Source organism: Tamandua tetradactyla, chromosome 3 (genome assembly GCF_023851605.1).
Source record: "Tamandua tetradactyla isolate mTamTet1 chromosome 3, mTamTet1.pri, whole genome shotgun sequence".
Lineage (NCBI taxonomy): Eukaryota > Metazoa > Chordata > Mammalia > Pilosa > Myrmecophagidae > Tamandua > Tamandua tetradactyla.
In genome coordinates, this window is record NC_135329.1 from 186,165,574 (window position 1) to 186,189,261 (window position 23,688).

A 23,688-nucleotide genomic window follows, 5' to 3' on the forward strand; every position below is an offset into this window, starting at 1 on the left:
GACACAACTCTGGGTTCTAGCTTGCTTAGCATCTCATAGGAAGGCACATGGCTACATCTGCTGGACTCTGCCTGTGTCTAGGCATCTGCTCTCTCTGTCAGCACGCCAAGCATCTCCAAACATCCATGTCTCTGTCAGTTCTGAAGCAACTGTTCTCCAAGCATCTGCATCTGAGGTTTCTCCAAAATGTTTCCTCTATTAAAGGATTCCAGTAAACTAATCAAGACCCACCTTGAATTGGGTACGTCACATCTCTATGGACGTAATCTAACCAAAAGTTCATACCCACAACTGGGTGTGTCACAATCCATGGAAACAATCCAATCAAATCTTCTCTAGGTCTGGCCCCACAAGATTTGATTAGGTTAAGACATAGCTTTTCTGGAGTACATAATAATTTCAAACTGACACAGAGCTGCATGCAGTGATTCAATGATTTAGATACTCCAGTCTTCTGGCTTTGTGATACCAAGGCAAAACCTCCATTTTCACTAAAGGGAAAACGCTAAAGATGTCAAGCTTCACCTCTTAAATGGTTTGAAGTGATATGCAACTTATGACATTTCTGATAACAAACCATTATCAGATAAGTCACATGGCCCTGCCTAGCTGGAAGGGGAATTGGGAAACGTGGGGAGCCCATTATATTTAGAGTGAAACGCAAATATCTCTGCCGTGTTTTTTCAAATATGCAAGCTTATCTCATTTATTATGACTCTACAATATTGTGAGGCATATATTTCTTATTTATTATAATTGCTACTATTTTTATATCTATAGAAGAAGAACCCATAGATTCTGAAAGGTGAAATGACTTCTCTGACATCACCTAACTATTACAAGGCAGGGCCATTGACTTAAAATCCCACAGTCCACAGACTCTAAATTCCTAGAAGGCAAGAACCATGTATTACATTCATTCACTAATAGACATGAAAGGTGTTTTTAAAAATATATTACTTGGTTAAACTGATGGATTCTACTTAAAATTCAAGTATCTTTTACCTTTTATTCACTATTGTGTCTCAAACATTCCTAGGAAGAAAGTGATCAGTTTATGTGTGGATGATATTTAATTAGGGGTATTCACTACTGTGGTTCTTGAGTTCCAGGAGTGAGTATCAGTTACAGGAAAGGCTAGGGTGGAGCTGAAGGAGAGAGGATGAAAGAGGATGAAAGGCACAAAGACTCACTTTAACACTTGCATGTAGAGATAATATGTAACATTTTGGCTGCTTTTATATATTCAATTATATATAAGTTGAGATGTCAGTTTATATCCAGTGAGAACTTATTGCTACTTTACAACAAAATAAAACAAACAAAAACAACAGAATACTTTCCAGATAGTGCTAAAAAAACAGAAAATGTTATGCTGTTTTCCAGAGGTTGGTTCCTCCAGACCTACTTACATTTCTCAGACTTGGTTTCAGATTTTTTTTTTTTTTTTTTTGCTTGTAGAACCAACCAATCCTCCTGAAAGGTAAGAGTTGAGGAAGGACTGATTTGGTGATCTGGTAAAATCCATAATGTGATAATGGTAAAAGCATCTGAGGGTTTTCAAGTTTCTTCTCCAGATCCCCAAATTCACTCCCATGGTGGCTGTCCTGGCATCAAATTACTGTTTGAATTGATGATCTGTAGGAACTCTCCTGCAGGAAGGAAGGGACAGAGGGAGGGAGGTAAGGGGGAGGTAGAAAGAGAGAAAAAGCAGTTAGTTATGCATATATGTGGGAGAAGAGAGTTCCAGGTACAGCCAGTGCTGGCGTGTTCCAGGAATAGCAAAGGCCAATGTGACTGGAGGAGACTGAGGGAAATGGAATAGGTTATACAGGTAAGATGGGCAAAGAGGCAGATAAGGCAGGTATGATACGTAGGGCTTTGTGATTTTGTAAGTTATTTTCCCTACCTATTTACAAAAATGCAAGTAGTTTACAAATACATGCAAGGTGATGATGTGTTAAAAATGACATACTCAAGGAGAATAGCACAAATTGAAAATTTGATCGTTAAAGTAAATCACAAGGCTTTATACTGTAAACTTCAATATGTTTAGATTTATAATAAAATCTAGAAGACTATTAGCATTAGAGGGTAAGTTCTCCTTAGTAGGGGATCCAGTGGTCATCAGGTTTTACAACATTAGAGTTAGTCTGTGTTTTTTTTTTTTTTAACATGGACAGGCACCAGGAAATGAAGCCCCGTCTCCAGCATGGCAGGTGAGAACTCTGCCAGTGAGCCACTGTGGCCCTCTCTGTTTTGTTTTGTTTGTTTGTTTTCGATAATTTGTGCATTTATTTTTAGTTTTTTCTAGTCTCTGTTTTAATTTATAACACATCTCTTGAGAAAGGAAGCTTCTCGGTCCTTATAATTATATTTTTTAATGTTAATAATCACTCTTTACCTTAGAAGAAATTTCCTACAACAATTCTCCTGCTTTTAAAGATATGTTTCCTCTTAGTCAGTACTCAGTGGAAATGAGGAACAGCTGGTCAACATCTTATATATCACAGTCTATCATATTTGTAAGAATTAATCCTAATTTACCTGGAGAAACTTCTCTTTATGTTAAAAATTTCTATTTCTTTAAACTTCTCTCATAAGTTCTTTTTCATATCATTTTAATTCTTTGGAATTACAATTGCTATTTAAATTTAATATTTTCTACCTGATTAGTACTTAACTTTTTTCTAATTTACACTGAATCAGATTTTAAGAAGTAATCTTATACACAATTATCTGACAAATTCTATCTGTTTAACTATAATGTATAAAAATGACTAGCTAGTGGGGAAAGAAAACTTTGTGTTTTTGATACAGCCAAAGCAGTGCCACTGTGTAGGCTAATTTCTGTACCCTCATCTCATTTTATTAAGATAGTCAGACACATGAACATGTTGTTATTCATTGCTGTGTTATCAGCTAACAAACAACAAAGTTCACAAATTTAGCACGGAGCAGCTTTATTATTCCCAAGGTAAACTATAAATTCATTTGTTTCTCATCTAGTCTTTGGAGCAAAGAAGGTGTTGGCAAATTATGGAGAGAAACTTGTAATTTCGTCCTTGCTACTCCTTGGGGGTATGAGTACTTAGGAGGAAGGAAAGTCTCAGAAGATATAAATGTATCATGCCGCATAGCCTCATGGAAGAAAATTAGATAATGTTAAGAATGGAGGTTAGATTTTGATGGCAATGAGATGGTTTTTATTTCAGTTATTTATTGGTCTGTGACAAACCACTCCCGAATTTTTGGGTGTAAAACAGCGATCATTTACTTGATCACAAGTTTGCAAATTGGACAGGGCTCAGTGGGGCACCCAGTATTGTTTAATTCTTTTCTAAAAATAGTAATTCAACTTGTGAGCTTCTTAAGGGAAAGAATTGACTATAAGGAGACTGGGATCCTTAAATGTGAAAAAAAATACTATTCACAATTAAGATGGTAAAATAATGCTGCTCTTCACAAACTGGAACATGCATTCATCCCGTCTATGAGGAGCCATGGAAAATATGGCTCCTCATGATTTCATGATTAGCCAGGTGCCTGTAACTCTCAATACGGAGATTTCTGGTCAACTGAACTGAAGCTCCAGACTAAAGCTCAAGAATGCTTAGCTATGCAAATCACAGGCTATTTCCAAGTCCAAGAGGCACAGGACACATAATTAGGGGAAAATAGAAGGGGCTGAGGGAGGATGAGGGCCAGGGCAAGAGGGAGGCTAATCCAAGCTGCAAGATAGTTCCATCAATCCACCTTCCTGCTGGGGCTTGCTCTCCTACTGATGGAGGCAGAAGAGCAGAGAACAAAGTCTCTATACCTAGCCTAAGGGAAAAATCTTGATTTAGCTTTCCCCTCTGCCATATACAGAGAGAGAGAAAGAGAGAGAAATAGATAGACAGACAGACTTTGGGATTACTGAATTGGAATTACCCAGTTTAGATTTGTCTGTGATTTTCTTCTCCCTACCATATCCACATGTAGTGATGGGCTTTCATTTTCACAATTAATTGCCCTAATTTTTTCCTATTTGCAGTAGGAAAGAGAAGCAAATCAGATTGCGAAAGTAAAATCTAATGACATTGGTTGCATTCAGATGTCTTCCTGCCCAACTCAAACCCTAAATTTCCTAGTTATTTAAGTTGTGTGTGTGTATGTATATATGTATGTGTGTGTGTGTGTGTGTGTATGTACTTTTTCTGTTTTCTTGATTCATCATGATCTGAGTTTCTGTGAATTACAACTGGGAATAAATCAGACTAATGATTTATCCTGAAGGGAGGCATGATGGGGAGAGGAGATTCTTTGGCATCTTCCTCCATCCCCTTATTATTATTATTTTTCGATTAAAGGAGTTGTATTGTGAGGCTGCACACAGGTGGGCTGCTGCTTAAGATGGCAAAAGCAGGGAGCAAGGGAAGGGGTACAGCTGATACAGGATGGCTGGTGGGAAGACAGGGAAAGGAAGGTGGCGGGTTTTCTTTGTCCGGCTTGGGAGTGGGAAGTTGGCAGGTTGCCACTGGTTGTTTTTGGAAGCAGGGGACTAAGTAGGGAGTTGGAAACTTTTCATTGGTAGGGTTTAAAATTTAAACAGCACTGTAGTTTTGACGGGCACTCAGCAAGGGAATTATCACAGGAAAGCAGTTACCAGAGTCCATCCCCTTATTTTTTGGCTCTTTCTATTGGCTGGTTGGAACAAATAGCCACAACTTTGATGATCTAAAGGGTATGACATTAGCAGAGTTCCAGAAAATTTTGTGAAACTTGATCATTATATTTGCAAATGCTCTTGCATATCTATGAACTAGGCCATTTAGAGGTTTGAGAATTGGTAATAATGATAACTGAAAGCTGGCTGAAGTTAATTTCACTTTATTTCTAATCACCATTTTATCTAGTAAGTATTGCAAATATAATATCAGATAATCTATATTTAGGTAATAAGATCCAGCTCTCCAACTCATTCCTTGATTCTCTTGGAAGCTCTTAATGGAGTGAGGAATCCGTCAGCTCAGAGAAACCCAACATCATTGGTTCACCGTCTTTATAACATTTTAGTTGTTGTAAGGACATGTCAGCCCTCAAGTTTCTACCTTCTCATGATAAAAGTAAGGTATTATCATGCCAGTTACATTTATACATCTTTTAGTTTTTGATATGCCATTGGATATACTTGAGATTTCAATGAAGCTAGCCCAGCTCTAGCTACTATATACTCATCAGGCACATCTATTTTTGAGCACAATTTACAAAATTTTGCCTTCCTTCTAGTTTTTGATTTCCCAGTCCATTTCTGGATTGGCAAGCAGGCTTTAAAGGGGAACAGGTTGCCAGGGCTCATTGACTCCTCTGATTTTGTAAAAAAAAGGAGATGACAGATAAAACCTTGGAATTCTTAATCCCAATTTATTAAATATCCACTGCCAGAAGATAAAAAAAAAAAAAAAAGTGACACCATATCCACTGATTTCTGACATTTCCTTTCTGCAGCAGCATACAGTGCCCTTGGTACTTTGCCAGTGTCTTATGTCTAATTTCAAATAGAACCAGCTCGGTATTCAGAAGCTCAACTTGCAAGTGTTCACAGATCTTCACCCTATGTAGAAATAACACTCTTTTTCCTTTCTCTTCGCTTTCATACATTTCAATTGTTATGAGACACCTAATAGTGAGAGAGATGAAATTAGTGATTTCTGGGTAATATGTATCAATCCCTTGGTGTGACAGCATGCCAACTGCTTTTTCCTAATTACTTATAAAATAGGTAATCACTGCCACCATTTTATTAATGAGGAAACACAGAGAAGCATAGAAATATGTGGCTTACTCTGAGATTCACATCTTGCTAAGTGGTGGCACTGAGATTTAACTTTTCAGATAATCAGCATTTTGTTCATTGTTTTCCTCTATGTATTCCTGTTTTCAATTTCATTAATTTCTGCTCTACTTTTTATTATTTCTTTTTTTCTGCATGCTTTAAGTTTAAATTGCTCTTCTTTCTTTAGTTTTCTATTGTAGAAGCTTGGCTTATTGATTTTTAGATCTTCTTTTCCAATATATGCATTTAATGCAATAAAGTTCCCTCTAAGCACTGCTTTCTCTGCATTTCAGAACTTTGATAAACTGTATTTTTATTTCCATTCAGCTCAAAATATTTTAAAATTTTCCAATGAGACTTCTTCCTTCATCTACATATTATTTAGAAGTGTGTTTAATTTCCAAACATTTGGGGATTTTCTAGTTATGCCTCTGTTATTGATTTCTAGTTTATTTTCCCTGAAGACATACTTCACATGATTTCTATTCTTTTAATATTCATGTGTGTTTATGACCTGGAATGTAGTCTATCTTGGTGCATGTTCTGGGTTATCTTGAGAAGAATGTGTATTCTGCTGTTATTCGATAGTCTATAAATTTCAATTAGATCAAGTCGATTGATGTGATATTGAGGTTAATCATACCCTTTGATTTTCTTTCCATTCCAGCCCAACTTACCCCAAGATCAAAGAACATGCCAGGCAGAAGATTACCCATGAGTTTTAATTAGGGACTTACTGAAAGGAGATAATTCTACCTAATGACGGCCAGTTAGGAAAGAAAAAGTCTACACTCCACTTGAAAAGTCGAGAGAGACCAAGAGTGCTAAGAGAGCTGGTTATAAGGCTTGGCATAGTCTCGCGAGGTTTGGCTACAGTGAACTCTGGCGAGATTTGGATACAGCAAAGTTTAGCAGAATCCTGTGCTACTGATGGGAGTTTTACCTTCTTTCATGTTTAATGTCTGTCCTGGTTATGTAGGCTGCTGCGTGTAGTGACTTGCTTTGAAAACGGAGGAGGAATTGGAGCGCAAGCCCTGGGTCTTACACTTCCAGCTTGATCTGTCAATTAGTGCAAAGGGGGGTAGTGAAATTTCCAGTTATAGTGACTTTGTCTATTTCTTTCAGTTTTTGCCACACCTGTTTTGATGCTCTGTTGTTAGGCATTTAAATGTATTAAGATTCTTATGTCTTGGGAAATTGACCCTTTGATTATTATGCAGTGCCCTTCTTTATCTCTGATCGTTTTCCTTGTTCTGAAATCTGCTTTGTTTTGAAATTAATATAGCTACTCCAGCTTTCTTTGGATTACCTTTAACATAGTATAACTTTCTCCATCCTTTTCTTTTTTACTTATTTCTAGCATTTCCTTTTGTTTTTGAATTTCCATTTCTAATTATATACCCATCTGGCCTTGCATGTTATCTACTTTTTTCATTAAAGCTCTTAAAATATTAATCAGTTATTTTAAATTCCCTGATAATACCCACATCTGTGCCATATCTGAATCTGGTTCTGATATTTACTTTATCTCTTCATACTGTGCTTTTTCTTGCCTTCTGAAATGCCTTGTAATTTTGTGTCAAAAGCCGGACCTGTTTTATTTACTGAAGTACAAAGGCCTTGTAGTATAAAGTTTTATGTTAATTTGTATAGTAGTTCAGCTGTTTTAAATGTTTTCTGAAGCTGTAATACACGTTTACATCGAAGCCTTGTGGGTGCAGTGGTACCTGTTGGGGAAAGTAAGCATTCTATAATCTTATGACTAAATCTGTGTCTCTGGGATTTGATTTTTGTAAGTGTTTCCAGTGGTATAGCTTTTTTTTCCCCAATAGTTGAGTCAGAAAGGCTAGAGGGGCTTGAATGGGAGAAATGCCCTTGCTTCAGCTGGGATAAGGCTCTGATAAAGTGCTCTTCCTTGGAGAGTAAGCCTTTGTTATGGAGAATGCTCCAGGCTTAATACTAGATGATAATTCTTCCCCTCCCTCTGCCAGAGTTAACAATGGAATCCTTCTTAGATCTTCACAGTGTGACGTTAAGGTTCCTGGAGGTAAAATTCATGAAAATGTAGGGTCCTCCCTGACATTGTGATACCAGAAATTTCTCTCTCAAAGTTGTCCACTCTCAGCCTCCAGCAATTTGTCAGAGTTATCATTTTAAGTGTTGTGTCAGTTTATGGCTAAAGCAGCTTCTCAAGGTAAGTAGAGCTGACCTGTGACTTCCTCTGGATTTGAGTTTCCATATTCCAGGGTGGAGACTTGTCCCATGACTTCAGTTCTCTAATGGTCCTAGAAGAGTTGCTGATTTTCACTTTGTTCAGTTTTTTTATAAGGATGGGAGCACCAACTTCCAAATTTTTTACATGTGGGAGCTGAACCCTGAAGTCTGATATTGATATTTAAACATAGGTCTGCCTAAATTGGAAGTTTTTTTTTTTTTTTTTTTGCCTTTTGTGATATTCTTTATTGAAAAAAAAATTCTATTGTTAGGTGGGGGGAATGGGGAAGGGCACTGCAACTGGAGCTGTGGAGGCTGTGTCACCCCTCCCAACCTGACTTCCAGAACTAATGAACTGCCCCTTTTGGACATCACCTGACCTCCATCCTTAAAAGCTGCCCGTGCTGACGCCCACGTGTGCACTCACCTCCTTCCATCTTGGGTTTGGTGGGCTCTGCCTGGGAGCGCAGAAATCACCCCCCCTCCACTTAAAATTTCCTGGTGTGCCTTTCTTCTTTCTCACCCTTTTGCCTCCTAAACCTTTCATCTGGTGCCGAAACCTGGGAGAGGAGCACAGGTGCCGCCTGCCTGGCCAGAGGCACCCCGGCTTCCTCTCTCCTCCTTCCTTCACATGGCCAGCGACAAGGGATCCTTCCACCCGCCATTACACCCACCACAGATTGGGTCAGTCCCTCCCCTCCTAGCCCTGCTGCCGGGTCTCACGGTTCTGAGAGAGCCTGTTCTTTAATTACTCTCCAAAAATCGTGAATTCACGTCAGGTTCTCTTCTGAGGGCTGAGGTGAACGGGACGCCCGCAAGCCTCACACCCTTTCCCGGGACTCGAAAAGCTGTGGGGATGCCCCGCTTCTCGTTTCCCTCCCGAATTCAGGTCCAGGACCTGAAAGGGCCTCAAACCAGGGTGAGACGTCCCCTGGGGAGACGAGCCCCCACTTGTAAGAGCTCCGAGAACTCTCTCAGGGCGTTGGGACGCCGACACCCCCTGGGCCGGTCCTTTCTCCTTTCAGACCCATCAGTATGGGCAGCAGGTCCTCTCGCATGGGCCTGAGGATGGGACTTTCAATTTTAATATCCTTACAAACCTCCGCAACTTTTGCCAGAGGAGCGACAAGTGGGCCAAAATTCCTTATGTCCAGGCTTTTTTCCTTCTGCACTCCTGCCCCTCCCTTTGTATCCTCCTCTCCCTCGCTCTCCCCTCCCCTCCCTCCAGTGGCGCTCCAGCCACCATCTTGCCTTTCCCTCCCCCCTTCTGCTTCGGTGGCATCTCAGTTGCCGTCTTCTCTTTCTCTTCCTCCTTCTGTTCTGGTGATGTCCCGGCCGCCATCTTGCCCTCCTCTCTCCTCTTCCGTGCCAGCGGCACTCCTGCCGCCACCTTGCCTTTCTTTTCCTTCTTCTCCAACGACCCAACCGCCTATACTAAAGAATTCCAGTATCTAGCTAATGCTTATGACCTCACCTGGCATGACATTCATGTAATCTGCTCTTCTTCCCTAACTACAGATGATATGGACCGCATTTTCAGTGCAGTCAGGGCCCACGCTAACCAGGTGCATATAACCGACCACAGCATGCTGGCAGGGGCCAAGGCTGTGCCAGACCAAGAGCCAGGGTGGGAATATCAGGTTGACACTCCAACGGGCAGGAATGGGCGGACTAGACGGGACAAAATGCTCACATGCCTCATAACCGGCATGCAGAAAGCTTCACATAAAGTAGTAAACTTCCATAAGCTACTTACCCAGGGAAATTACCCAGGGTCCTGATGAAAACCTGGCCACTTTTCTACACCGGCTCACAGAAGCCCTCTCCCAATATACCCGCCTAGACCCTGACTTGGAGGCTGGTAAAACGTTTTAGCCACACACTTTATATCCCAATCAGCTCCAGATATAAGGCGTTAACTTAGAAAAATTGAGAATGGTCCTCAGGCCCCTATCCGTGACCTGGTAAACACGGCCTTTAAAATTTTTAATACTCGTGATGAACTAGAGAGGGCAGAAAAGGAATCCCGGGACTGCTAAAGGGTGAGTTTACAAACCCAATCCCTGATTGCGGCTCTGTGGCTCACTTCAACGGAGATGAAGCCGGCTACGACTAATCCACCACCAGGAAAGTGCTTCAAATATGGCCTCAACAGACACTGGTCCTGCCAGTGCCCCAATCCTTGACTACCCAAGGGACGATGCCCTCTGTGTGGTACAAAGGGACATTGGAAAAGTGACTGCCCTTGGTGCCTGGCCGTGGAGGGGCCGTCCTTCCAACCCCTAACCCACCACTAGCAGTCCTGGGCCTGGCCACCGATGACTGACGATGCCCAGCCTCAGCAACCCCAATCACCCTCGTCAAACCCAGGGTAATAATCAAGGTGACGGGTAAGTCCACCTCCTTTTTAGTGGACACAGGGGCTACCTTTTCTGTCCTCCCCTCCTACTCAGGTCAACTCCTTCCTTCCCAGGTCACAGTTATGGGCATAGACGGCCATCCTTTGCACCCCTTAACTGCTGGACTGCTTACATGTTTAATAAAAGGGTACCCCATTACACATTCTTTCTTAGTAATGCCTTCTTGCCCCAGCCCACTAATGGGGCAAGATCTTCTTGCCAAATTAAGAGCCTCACTACACTGGATAAAAAACCCTCAAACAAAACTTCATAGCAAGTGCCAGACTAACTATCCACAACACCACCCATGCCCCCAAAGGACAATATTTCTGGTGTAATGGAACTCTTACCAAGTGCCTTCACTCCACTGCCCCAGGACCATGCTTCCTGGTAACTATTGTTCCTCAATTGACCCTCTATGGGGAGTCGAAACTAACTTGGCTACTGCCCCTTCCTTGCTCAAAAAGGGCTGCCTTTCTTCCTATCCTAGTAGACATCAGCCTAACCACTTTGGTCACAGCCTCAGCCATAGCGGGAGGGGCACTGGGACACAATATTTTAACCTCTCAAAACTTTGAAACTCGACTACAGGTAGCCCTGGAATCAACATCAGAATCCCTCTCCTCTCTACAATGCCAACTCACCTCACTAGCCCAGGTAACTCTTCAAAATCGATGGGCCTTAGACCTGCTGATGGCTGAAAAAAGTAGGAATGTGTATATTCCTCCAAGAGGAATGATGCTATTATGTCAATGAGTCAGGTCTGGTGGAACAAAATATTCAATCCCTAAACAAACTAAGAGATGATCTCTACCACAGGAAACAAGGAACCAACTCTGCCTTAAGCTGGTTTACTTCTCCTCTGGTGACATGGCTCCTCCTGCTACTAGGACCAATTATCCTAATCTGTCTCTTTTTTCTCCCAGCTCCCTGCCTCCTCAGCTTCCTTCAGGGATGCATGAAGGAACCATCCTGGGTAGCAATCAACCAAATGCTCCTGCATCATTATCATCACCTGCCTTCCTCACCAGGTTCTTACAGCCAGCCTCCCCACTTCCCTGGCCATGACGGTTCCAGCCTATAACCCCACACCGCCCCATTACAGCAAGAAGTAGCCAGAAAGATCTCGGCACCCTGTTGTCACAAAAAGGCTGGAATGTTAGGTCGGAGGAATGGGGAAGGGCACTGCAACCGGAGCTGCGGAGGCTGTGTTGCCCCTCCCAACCTGACTTCCAGAACTAATGAACTGCCCCTTCCAGATGTCACCTGACCTCCATCGTTAAAAGCTGCCCACGCTGAAGCCCATGTGCGCACTCACCTCCCTCCATCTTGGGTTTGGTGAGTTCTGCCTGGGAGCTCAGAAATAACCCCCCCCCCCACTTTAAATTTCCTGGTATACCTTTCTTCTTTCTCACCCTTTTGCCTCCTAAACCTTTCATCTATCATTAATGAGAATTTTTCCAGTTAAAAATAATTTTTAAATGGTATTTCCTCATATTTCTAGTCTTTCTACTGAGGTTATCTATAGTTACTTCAAACAAAATAGGAGATTAGGTGTGAATGAACGGAAATGGAGAATCAGTGGCTGATCATAACATCACAGTCAAAAGTCTTTCACCTAGAAGCCTGAGAATTCCAGAATCTGCTTTGCTTTAGTTTCCATTTGTTCTAGTAAATACCTCTGACACAGGCAAACAGTCAAGTACTTAAAAGGAAAGGTGAACGTTCTAAACTGAGAGGGAATTGAGAGCAGGCAAGACAGGGCTGGCCATTTAAAATGGGTCATTAAAGGAAGACACAATTTGATTGCATTTCTCCCTGGAGTGTTCCTTCGTGTAGGTTTATGAACTCTGGGAAAGGGCCAAGTTAGGCCTAATTATATTTAGTTTAACACTGCAATTTAAATGCCTAACCTTTTCTCAGTTCTTTTTCCTTCCCTTTCCTCTCTGTTTTTTCTTTTTTTTTTTTTAATTTTGGAGTGAGCCCATCTTTATTCTTTGACCTTTCTGTTTTATCGGTGCTGAATGCTTTAAACAGCCATCACTTCTCTGTCTTTGCTTAAAAATTAATTGTGATGAGAGTCTATTCACCCATATGCCATGAAAAAATATATATATATATATAGATAGAATTAAAAAATAAAAGCACATTGCAATAAATACCTAGTCTCCATTATTTCTGCTTATTTGTGGCCTCCAGATTTTAGGTGACTGGCATCCTTTTATATAAAATTCAGAAAATCTGAGAATGATATAATTTGGACCCTGGACATTGCAGGGAGGGGCTGATTCATTCTTTTTTCTCTGATTTCTCCCTCTCTCACCCCCCACCCTCCAGGAGTATTACTCCTCTTTTGCTTTCTCCTCTTTCTAACACTTGTTTTACCGTGGTTTCTTCTTTACTAAAGATGGCAAAGCTCTTTGCTTTCCAATGCTGCCTTTTAACTCAGTGCATACACGTTTTTCTTAAGTGTAATACTATAGTCTCGTAGTTCTTTACCTTTTGGATATCACAGATCCCTTTGGGAAAATGCTGAAAGCTGAGGAATCTTCACAGAAATATGGGTATACACATGCATTTTTGCATATACATAATTTCAAGAGGTTTTCATATCCTCTAGTTTCAAAATAAAAGTTTCTGAACTTCAGGTTAAGAATGCTTGACATGTTTACATCTCAAAGGTAGCCTTTGTAAAATGACTTAAAGCCAGGCTGCCTTCTTCAAGAAGGGCTGTGTGCCAGGTTTAGCCCATTTTGTAACAAAGTTGGTTTCTGCCTGATTCAACACTGTATCAACACTGTTTAACTGTAAATGGTGATGTTCCTTACCTATGGATTTTACAAGGGAGACAGTTGGATTTGTTGAGAATGACTGGACCTGCCATGTGTAATAATAAAAATAAATGCTATGTTTAGTATGCATATTTATCTATATAGTGAATAGTAAAGATTCCCAAGTAGTCTCTTGTTCCTATTTAGGTAATGAGTCAAAATCCTTAATCAATTAAGACATCACTCTTAATCAAACCCTGTGGAATGGGCTCATTGCAACCCCAGTCCTTTTTATGCCTTTTATGTGTTCTTATCTGTGGTGAGAGATTGGCCTTTTGCTTCAGGACTTATTATTAGTTTCATAGATTTTGTATGTGAATCTTCTCAAAATGTAGACTTTGACAACTGAGAAATTTTTACAGAAGATTTTGCTTCCCTCAAACATGTTCTACAACCCTGTGGCTGTGGCAGGGTGTGTTAGGTTGAATGATGCATCTCAGTTTAGACCTGTTCTAAATCTTAACCCATATTTCTGTGGATATGAACCTATTGTAAATAGGGCCACTTGAAGATGTTATTTTTAGTTGAATGAGGTTGGATTTTAATCTGGTTCACAGGAGGCTTTGTAAAGAGAAAGAAAGTGGAAACTAGATTGAGAGAAAGCCACACGGTTGTAACTGGACATGGAGAAGAAAGAAGACATGGCCATGTGTTGTGAGGCAGGAATACAGGCCAGGAATCCCCAAGGATCTCTAGCAGCCAGTACCAGAATGTTACAGACTTTGAGGGGTAAGTATTGCCTTGCTGATGCTTCCACTTTGGACTTCTGTCCTCAAAAACATGAGCTAATAAAATCCTGTTGATTAAGCCAATTCATTGTGTGTTATTTGTCCTAGCAGCTCAGGAAGACTAGGGCACAGGGTGGGGCTGTGGCACTATGTCTTTTTAACTTGAGTTCACCGTATCTGTGTTTGGGCTTTTAAAATAACCGTTTAGCTATAGAACAAGGCATTCAGACAAAGCATCACTGTCAGGGGCAATTGAGATAAGTGGGCCTCTTCTGCCTATATAAAAATGGGCCAAAGGAAGCCATTCTCTTATGAATGGAAAACGCCAATGGTTGTTATAAGGCCTAGAGAGTTAACATTGAGCTTGCTAACTTTTCACGGTTTGCATTTTCTGCATAATTATGTGTGTATATATGCATAAAGCATATAAATTTGTAGTTTGCGTGTATAAATGTAGTCAGTGTTCCAGTTAGGTCTCTCAAGATTATGCAAATTAGACTGATTTAAAAAATGGTTTGATGAAGACATCCACGATTTGTAATGGGGACAATAATATGCATGTGATTGACACAAACTAATTAAATGGTAATAACCCAGGCTATTGTTTACCAGGCAGTTATTTAATGGTATAAGGGAAATGTCATAATACTGCCTTAGTAGGGGTTGGGTTTTCTTCAACAAAAAGAAAAAAAAAATAGATTCAAGCTCTCTTTCTGTAATCATGCCTATTGTATAATTCATCTGAATCACAAGATGATATAGTGATTATATAGTGCTAAGAAAACAGGATTTAGAAGTAAAAAGAAGAAAAATTAGGAGTGGTGTTGCATCTCTACATCTAATTTGCTGAGAGTTTTTTATTATCCTTGATATAGTATCCTATGAAGGGGGCATGAGAACAGGACCTACCTCATTGGTTTGCTGAGGGTTGACGGAGGCAATGCATGTGAAGTGCTTTGCAGAGTGCCTGGCATATGATACTGCTTAATAAATTTAAGAGATTTTCATTGCTGCTGTTTTGAGCCCCCTTCGTTAAAGCCTCTTATCTAAGGTCACATATTGGATTGGAGCTCTTGGGTATGCAGCATACTTAACCTTCCAGGCCTAAAGCCTATCTCTGTAAATGGTTTCGAGCAAACATCTTCATTTTCTTATATTTTTCTGTGAACAGACAAAACAGAGGCATTTCGGTTCTCTTTGAAGTCTTATTTGCTAGAGATATTTCACCAAACTCCACTATTTTAGTAACTGTGTTTCTTGTTTGGCTTGTTAATTTAAGTAGTTTCTTGCTTAGCAAGGCATATATTTTATCTTAACCTTAATTCCATCTGTTATTCCCTCTTAATTGAATCAATTCCAGAGACCCTTGTCAGGAACGTTTGTTGGTGAACCATAAGAAAACCAGATAACTCAATAATTCAAATACTTGATATAGTTATAGGCATGAATTAGGGTATACATTAATTTTTATCCCTTTTTTATTTTTTAATTGGCATCTATATTATCAAGCATGTTAATACTTTTATCAAAGCCCTCTAAAAAGATGCCCCCAGGATAGGATGGTGTGGCATTTCTCTCAATTGTTATCCAGTTATCTGGCTAAGTTATCTAATTTTGATTAAAAATAGTACTCAGATTAAATCTGCTTTCGAAGCCAAATATAACATTTGGGGCGTGCCTATGCAAATTCAGCAAAGTAACCGATGAAAACCAGGATATTTCTGATTCCTATAGAATCTATTTTTAAGGTCAGAAAATTGTCTAAACTGTTCTAGTGTGTTATGAGCATCTGTGTTTATTTTTAGGGCATCTGCTTTACTGTTCTTTCCCCATATACTATGCTCAAAGCATCAACACTACATTCAATGTGTATGCAATTTTAGTTGTAAAATAAGTTTCCTGACAATTCAGTAAATTTCCAGATTCCAGTTATCCTGTCTTTTCAGGTTTTCCTTTTGTTTGCCTCATGGTTTGTATAACTTATCGCTGTGTGATATGACCAGGCTGTTTTTTTCTATTAAAATTATATTCTTGTTTATTATCTTTAAAGGAAATTTAAATGTTGTATCAAGAAGTACAATACTTGATAGTTACTTTTGGGAATTGCATCATGCCCTCTACAAAAGACATTTCAAGTCTTAAACTGCATTCCTGTGGGTGTGAACCCAGTTGTAAATAGTATCTTTGACTATGACAAGATAAATCAGGGTGAATAGGATCTTCTAAGATCTTATTTGGATAAGGCCAAATTGAATCAGGGCAGGCCTTAATCTGTATGGATGGAGTCCTTATAAAAAAAGGAAATTCAAACACAGTTGGTAGAATCCATAAATCAGAGACAACCAGAGGAGCAGACATGAGTAGAGAGAGTGTGGTAGTTAATAAATCAGGTGTTAGTTAGGTTCACGTGTCAACTTGGCCAGGTGAAGGTGCCTAGTTTTGTTGCTGAGGCCATGAGTTAGTGACATGTGAAGCTCATCTGTTGAGGATTACATTTGCCCTTGGCTAGGAGGCGTGTTTGCTGCAATGAATGATGTTTGATTTAATTGGCTGGTGCTTAAATCACAGAGCTCAACGTAGCACAGCCCAAGCAGCTCAGCATACCTCATCTCAGCACTTGTAGCTCAGCCCAGGCCTTTGGAGATGCAGAAAGGAATCACCCTGGGAAAAGTTGTTGGAACACAGAGGCCTGGAGAGAAGGCCAGCAGAGATTGCCCTGTGCCTTCCCATGTAAGCAAGAACCTCAGTTGAAAGTTAGCTGCCTTTCCTCTGAAGAACTATACATTTTTAACCAAATAAATCCCCTTTTATTCAAAGTCAATCCATCTCTGGTGTGTTGCAGCTTTGGCAGACTATAACTCTCTAGAACTAGAGAGGTTGCCACATGACAGGAGATTGCTGGAACATTACAGATTCTGGTAGAAAGCAATCCCTGCCAATATATTCATGTTGGACTTCTAGCCTCCAAACCCATGAGGCAATAAATTTCTGTTATTTAAGCCAACCAGTTTTGTGGTATATATCATAGAAGCCATAGCAAACTAAGACAGTTTTCAAGTCACTTCTCTACAAATAGCACTATCTTAGGGTGTTATTCAACACCTGCTCAGTGTCTCTGTCTTTCATAGGTTCTGCTCTTTTGTATATTAACTAAATAATTTTCTTGACCTTTCAAGGAAAATACTTTTCTTTCCTTACTTCATCGGTGAAGATATTGGGGAACAGAAAAGTTCTGTGGTTTTCTCATAGTCTTTGATTGACTAAATACTTAGAGCAGAGGTCACTTACAGAACTACTGGTTTGAAAGACTTTGCTCTTCCTCTAGATGACACTAAACTCAGAAAAAGGGACATTTATGCTGCAAAAAAAGTTTACAGAGTCTCAGAGGAAATAACTTACTTTAAAAATGCACTTTCATTAAAATCTGCCTCTCCTATCATTGCAATTAAGTCTAGGAGAATGTCTTTTATATGCCCAGGCACATAGCATTGCGGTTTCTAAATGATAGTAATGTTAAAAATCACATTTTTCAGTAGTGTCATTTTGGGAACTAATCTATGGTGTAACACCAGTCTCTTCAGTTTGATGCTTTCTTTGCTGTGAAGGGAAAGTGCAGGCTTTAATATATCATGATGTCTCTTTAATTCATTTCTTTCAGCTTTTGCCTTAGTGCTTATAAATTACCTATAACAGATTTGTGAATGATGCCTTCATCTTTGAAATTGGTAGCATGGTCTAAGGAGCCTGTTTAAAAATTTTATACAATATTTTACATACAGAAGAGTTCTGGTTGTGGATGTCTTGATCTACAAACCTTAAACCTGGTTTCCTTATAACCCTGGTATTTCAGTAAGGGTCGCTCATATTTTGTGGGATACCCATGTTACCAAAGTTTTATATTTTTTATATAGCTTCTAATTTTGGCTGGAATAATTTGTAATGATTAGGAGTTTGGAAGCCAAATAAATAATGAAAATCAAAAATAACTGGGCTCCAACTCTTAACGAATTTTCTACCAAAAATTGGTATCATTTAATTCCAGAGATATGGGCCTGTTAAAACTTGTAAACCTTTTATGATTTATATACAAATTAATATAATTTAATATAAACTTAGCATCTTTGACTTTCAAATGAAATCTCTTTTACAGTGGCAAAATCTGTACTTAAACTCTTTGGGATTAATGACTACTGTAACATAATTAAGGCTTTAATTTTTGTGAAAAATACAACTAATAATTACAGCTAATTTTCAAAACTTGGTTGCAAACTTCCACAGTGATAAGAAAGATAGTCTCTGTTAAAGAATATTTAATGTTTCCTGAAGTTTCTAGAAAGTTTACCTGAATTTTAATTTAATAGGTAGCCTTACTTAGGGATTTATTTTAATGAAGTAACTGTATTTTTTTGCATGTGTTAGACCAATATTCACTGTGTCCTTGACTCTTTATATATTTTTGTCTTCTGGCTAGTAGGCATTTAATAAATATTATTTTCCTATATTCCTTATAGCAAAATTGAAATGCTATTGACAACATATCCTGAGCGACACAAGAATATTCTCCCAAATAATTTTTTAAAACTATCTGTATTGTTCCTTTGAATACTTCTAATATTTAATATATTTTAATGAGGTAAGTATGTCACGTTCCAGAGAAAGGAATCTGTGATCATATGTTCTGTTATGTTATGATGAGTCACGATAGGCTAAGTTTTGCTATGTATAAAACAACTATGAAATCTCAGTGGCTTAATAAATCAAGAGTTTGTTTCTTGCTTAGGCTACATGTCCATCATGGGCAAGCATTAGTGCCCTGCTCATGGTGGTACTAGAGGGCTCAGGCTAATGGGATGCTCCATTTGCACAAATGCACCTGTGATCACTATGATATCACTATGATATGGCAAACAGAACTTAAAGTGAATTGTACATGGCTTGTTAAAGTTTACACCCAGAAGTGACCTGCATCACTACTGCTCAGGCTTTGTAGTCAAAGTTAGTTCATAGACATATGCCTAACTGCATAGTTGATGAGGAAGTGCAATTCTACCATGAACTTTAAAGGAAGAAAACTGGAAAATCTGTGAACAATCTTAATAACTACAGTCAGACACTGTTTCAGGTGTGGGTCTGTATCAAGAAGGAATCCAGCTTTAGTACCTGACTGAGAGTGGTTCATAAAGACATTCAGTTCTTTCATGTAACAACAGTGAGTAGGTATGCAGTGCCAGGTTAGTGTGGGAGCTCAGCAATGTTATCAAGAAATCAGGCCCTTTTCATTTTTCTATTCTATAATTCCAAGCATCATACATATTTGACCTTAGTCTAGTCACCATGTGGCTTCAGGAAGACTTCTGCAGCTGTAAATCTCACATTCTCATGTATCTGCCCCCAAATCAGGAGGGAGGTAGTGTATCTTCTTCCTTTATTTCCCTCTATTTTTAGTTAGGAGAAAAATATTCCCTAGAAGAAATGTCTGTTTTCTTAGCAGATTTTACCTTAGTTTTCATTAGCCAGAATTATGCCACCTGGCAATCATCAGCTGCCACTGGACAGCCCATGGCTACCAGGAGAGCTGGGAAAGTGAGTATCTCAAAAAGGGACAAAGGATAACTATGACTGATTTAGAATTTTATCAAGGGTTTGCTATCTTCCTCTGGTGCTGGGAACGTTGCCCCTTGAATAAAATTGGCAAGAACACAATAGCAGCAGCTGCTATGTACCAGTAAAAGGTTTAAGACACAACCTGGGGCACTCCTCAACTGAAATCAAAAAGTCCCACAGGTATGAAATAAAAACGTGAACTATCCACAGGTATGAATAAAAAAATATGAACTTTTCTGGGCTACATAACATTTCTGCATTTGTGTTTTGGTGAACATATATATGTATGTCTGTTAGGAATGAAATTCGTGAGAGATACAATTTATGCATATTTAACCTTAGTAGACCCTTATATATTCCAAAGTTTTATATTAGTTTATGCTCTCATAAGCAGTATTTGGAGAATTCTAGATTCTTCCACATTTTTTACAAACACTCAATATTGTCAGTCTTTAAATTTTAGCCCTTCTAGAGGGTATGTAGTAGTATTTCATTGTGATTTTATTTTTTTGTTCATTATTGTGATTGAGAAAATTCATATATCTACTGGCCATTTTGCAAATTGCCTGTTTCAGCCACTTGTCTATTTGTTTGTCTTTTTTTTAATTGGTTTGTCATTTTCTTAAATATTCTTATTAGTTCTTTGTTGCATATATTCAAATATCAAATATCTTCTCCCACTTTGTGGCTTATTTTTGTATTCTCTGATGGTGGCTCTTAATAAACCTAAGTCCTTAATTTTAATACAGTCCAATTTATTAATTTTCCTTTATGTTTAGTGTTTTGGTGAACTATTTAAAATAATTTTGGCTATACTAAGGTTATAAAGATATTTTCTTATGTTATTTTCCAAAAAGTTTATTACTTTGCCTTCATGTTTAGCTCAACAGTCCTTCAGAATTGATTTGTGTATGATATAAGGTAGAAATAATATTGATTTTTTCCCATATGAATATACAATTGACCTAGCACCATTTGTTGAAAAGAACATCCCATCAATGCTGGCCTGGTCAGCCACTTTTGTAATGTATCAAGTATCTAAATAGATGTGAGTTTGCTTATGGATTCTCTGTTTAGTGTAATTGTCTATAGTTACATCATTACCATTTTGACTAACTATAATTATATGATAAATCTTGATAGTTGGTTGTGTAAGTTATCCAGCTTGATCTTCAATATTATATTGGTTACTCTTGGCTCATTCCTCTTCCATATACATTTTAGAATCAGCTTGTCAATATTCACTGAAAAAAATCTTGCTGTGTTTGCGTGAATGATTGATCCATTTGGGGAAAATTGACATCTTTATAACATTGAGTTTTCCAATGTATGCACATGATACATCCCTTCACTTTTTTACCTTCCTTTTAATGAGTCTTGAGTTTTCAGTAGTGATTTGTAATTTTCCATAGATTTTTATATCATTGGTTATATTTATTATTGACTATTGGATGTTTCTTGATGCTATTATATGTTGTATCATTTGTGGAACTCATTTTGTAATTTTTTTATTTGTGTATATAAATAGAATTGATATTGATATTTTTACATTACTTTTATACTCATTGTGATGGTTGGGTTAACTTGTCAACTTGGCCAGATGATGGTGCCCAGCAAGCACTGTCCTAACCATCACTGAAAGGACAATTTATGGCTGGTTTATTAAATCAGTCAATTAATTGTATCTGTGCCTCATTATATGTACAGTCAAATAAGTGAGTGTCTTCTGCAATGAGAGGATCCATACAGCTGGATTTAATCCAATCAGTTGAAGACTTTTAAAGGGTAGAAGAGAACATTCACTTATTTGGCCAGCCAGCTTCTCTTGGAGAGTTCATAGACGACCTCATCAGAGTTGCTAACTAGCAGCCTGCCCTATAGAATTTGGACTCATGTATCCCCACAGTTGTGTGGGATAATTTTATAAAATCTCATTGTTACAGATATCTTCTGTTGGTTCTGTTTTCTCTAGGGAACCATGACTAATACAGCTTGGTATTGAGAGTGGTGTGGTTCTTGAGAAACAGAATCTTAAAGGTGGGTTCTTACAATTGGTTTTCTACTTTGATTAGATTCAAAGGCACTAATGACGCTATTTCCAGTGATCAAGATGGCACTGATGCTCCATGCTGTGATTTGGCAATACAGATATGCAAAATATCACCATTTGATTACCTAAATCATACTATTAAACAATGAAGGCTCTGTGTGACAGTGTTTTTGATACCTTAATAGAATTTTGTGGCATTAAGAGGTATAATGATGTTGGCAGGTTGTTCTTAGATATGCTGGATACAGTTATGAAAGAAAGGGATGAGCTAAAAGCTGCAAATTTGCAGCTTAAATACTGTACAAAAGATGTAAATGTTTCAATCTGTGCCCTGAACAAAACTCTTATTTCCTTTGGTCATGGACTTGAGAGCTCTGAAAACAAGACCCAGAGCCACATTGTATGAATAGCAGATTTACAATGTAAGCTAAACTCTCAATCTTGCAGTATGTCTGCTATTAAAGTGAGGGCTTTAATTGGAAAAAAAAATGGGATTCTGAAACTTGAGATGGGGACATATGGGTTGATAATGATGGAAGTGGGGGCATGGAAATCTGGATTCTACTGAGTCTTTGCTACATAGCCCTGTAATTGTTTTTCCTGAGGAAATAGCCACCCAATCTCCAGCCTGCCCTGAGGAGACATCTACCCAACCTCCAGCTTGCCTTGAGGAAACAGCTTCCTGGCCTCCAGTCCACTTTGAGGAGTCTGCCATCCAAACTCCACCTAAAGAAATTAACCCTTCACTGCCTGCTAAACCTGTAACCATTTCCCCTGGGGCAACAGCTCTCACTCCTCTGTCTGGAGAGATTAATCCTATTTCACCAGATAAAACTGCAACAGAATGCCCTGAGGTAATTGACTTGAAAGACATACCTAATTCCTTTTATGACTCATTGCCACCCCGTTCTTTTCTTCAAGACCTATAACTAGATTAAAGTTCCAACAAGTCCCCGAAGCTGAGGTACAAAGTGTGACCCATAACAAGATATACTTTAGTCCTGAAGAACTTCATGAGTTTTCTAATTTATATCAACAGAAATCAGGGGGAATGTTTGTGGGAATGGATATTAAAGGTGTAGAATAATGGTGGAAGGAATTAAAATTGGATCAGGCTGATATGGACCCCATAAGCAGAGGATCTGCATTCAGTATTGTAGCTCTATGGGTTAGAAAGGGATTCAAATGTTTGAGTGGTTGGCTGAAACAGGGCTCAAAAGGTGGCTGACTTTACCTGAAGTTGAAATGCCAGAACTGCTGGTATAATGTAGAGGAGGGGATCCAGAGGCTTAGAGAGATTGGAATGTTAGAGTGGATTTATCATGGAAGATTTGCTCACGTACCCCAGGAATGTACAGAGGACACACATTTTGAGGTATGAGACTTTGAGGAATAAATTTGTGAGACTAGCTCCATCATCCCTGAAGAACTATGTAGTTGCCCTTCTCTTTAGGTCAGATATTACTGTGGGAACTGTTGTCACTCAGCTGGAATCCTTAAGCGAAATGGGTATGATCAGATCTTGAGTTGGCAGAAACAACATGGCAACAGTTAAGCACCACAGACACAGTAGGCATGGCTACCATAATGGACAGCAGACTCAAAGCAGCAGTCAAAACACCCTGATTCATGGCATTGGCCAGTAGATCATGGGGTAACTAGAAATAAAATAGATGTGCAGTCTACTAAATTCTTGTTTAGTTTAGAAGAAGAGTTCTAGGTCAAGTGAAAAAATGTCTAACTTGAATTACAGAAACAGGCAGTCATGGTCCCTTAATTTCCAGACTTGAGACAGTTTGCAGATTTAGAATCCCTTAAATGACGAGAAGGACCCTTTTACACTGCAAGAAATTTATACTGCTAGCCTTCCTCTCATCCTTCCCCCAGGAGACCTATAGCCTTTTACCAGGGTAACTCTGCTTTGGGGAAATGGAATTGATAAGATATTTTGTGGATTATGAGGCACTGGGCCAGAAGTGATACTAATTCCAGGAGACCCAAAACATCATTCTTGTCCATCATTCAGAGCAGAGGCTTATCAAGG

The 23,688-nt window shown here is 39.0% G+C and overlaps 1 pseudogene; it reads right to left on the reverse strand.

Moving 5' to 3' along the window:
• The window catches only part of LOC143675856 (UV excision repair protein RAD23 homolog B pseudogene), a 104,463-nt pseudogene extending 95,089 nt beyond the window's left edge, over positions 1-9,374 (reverse strand).
• Positions 9,375-23,688: the final 14,314 nt, after the last annotated feature.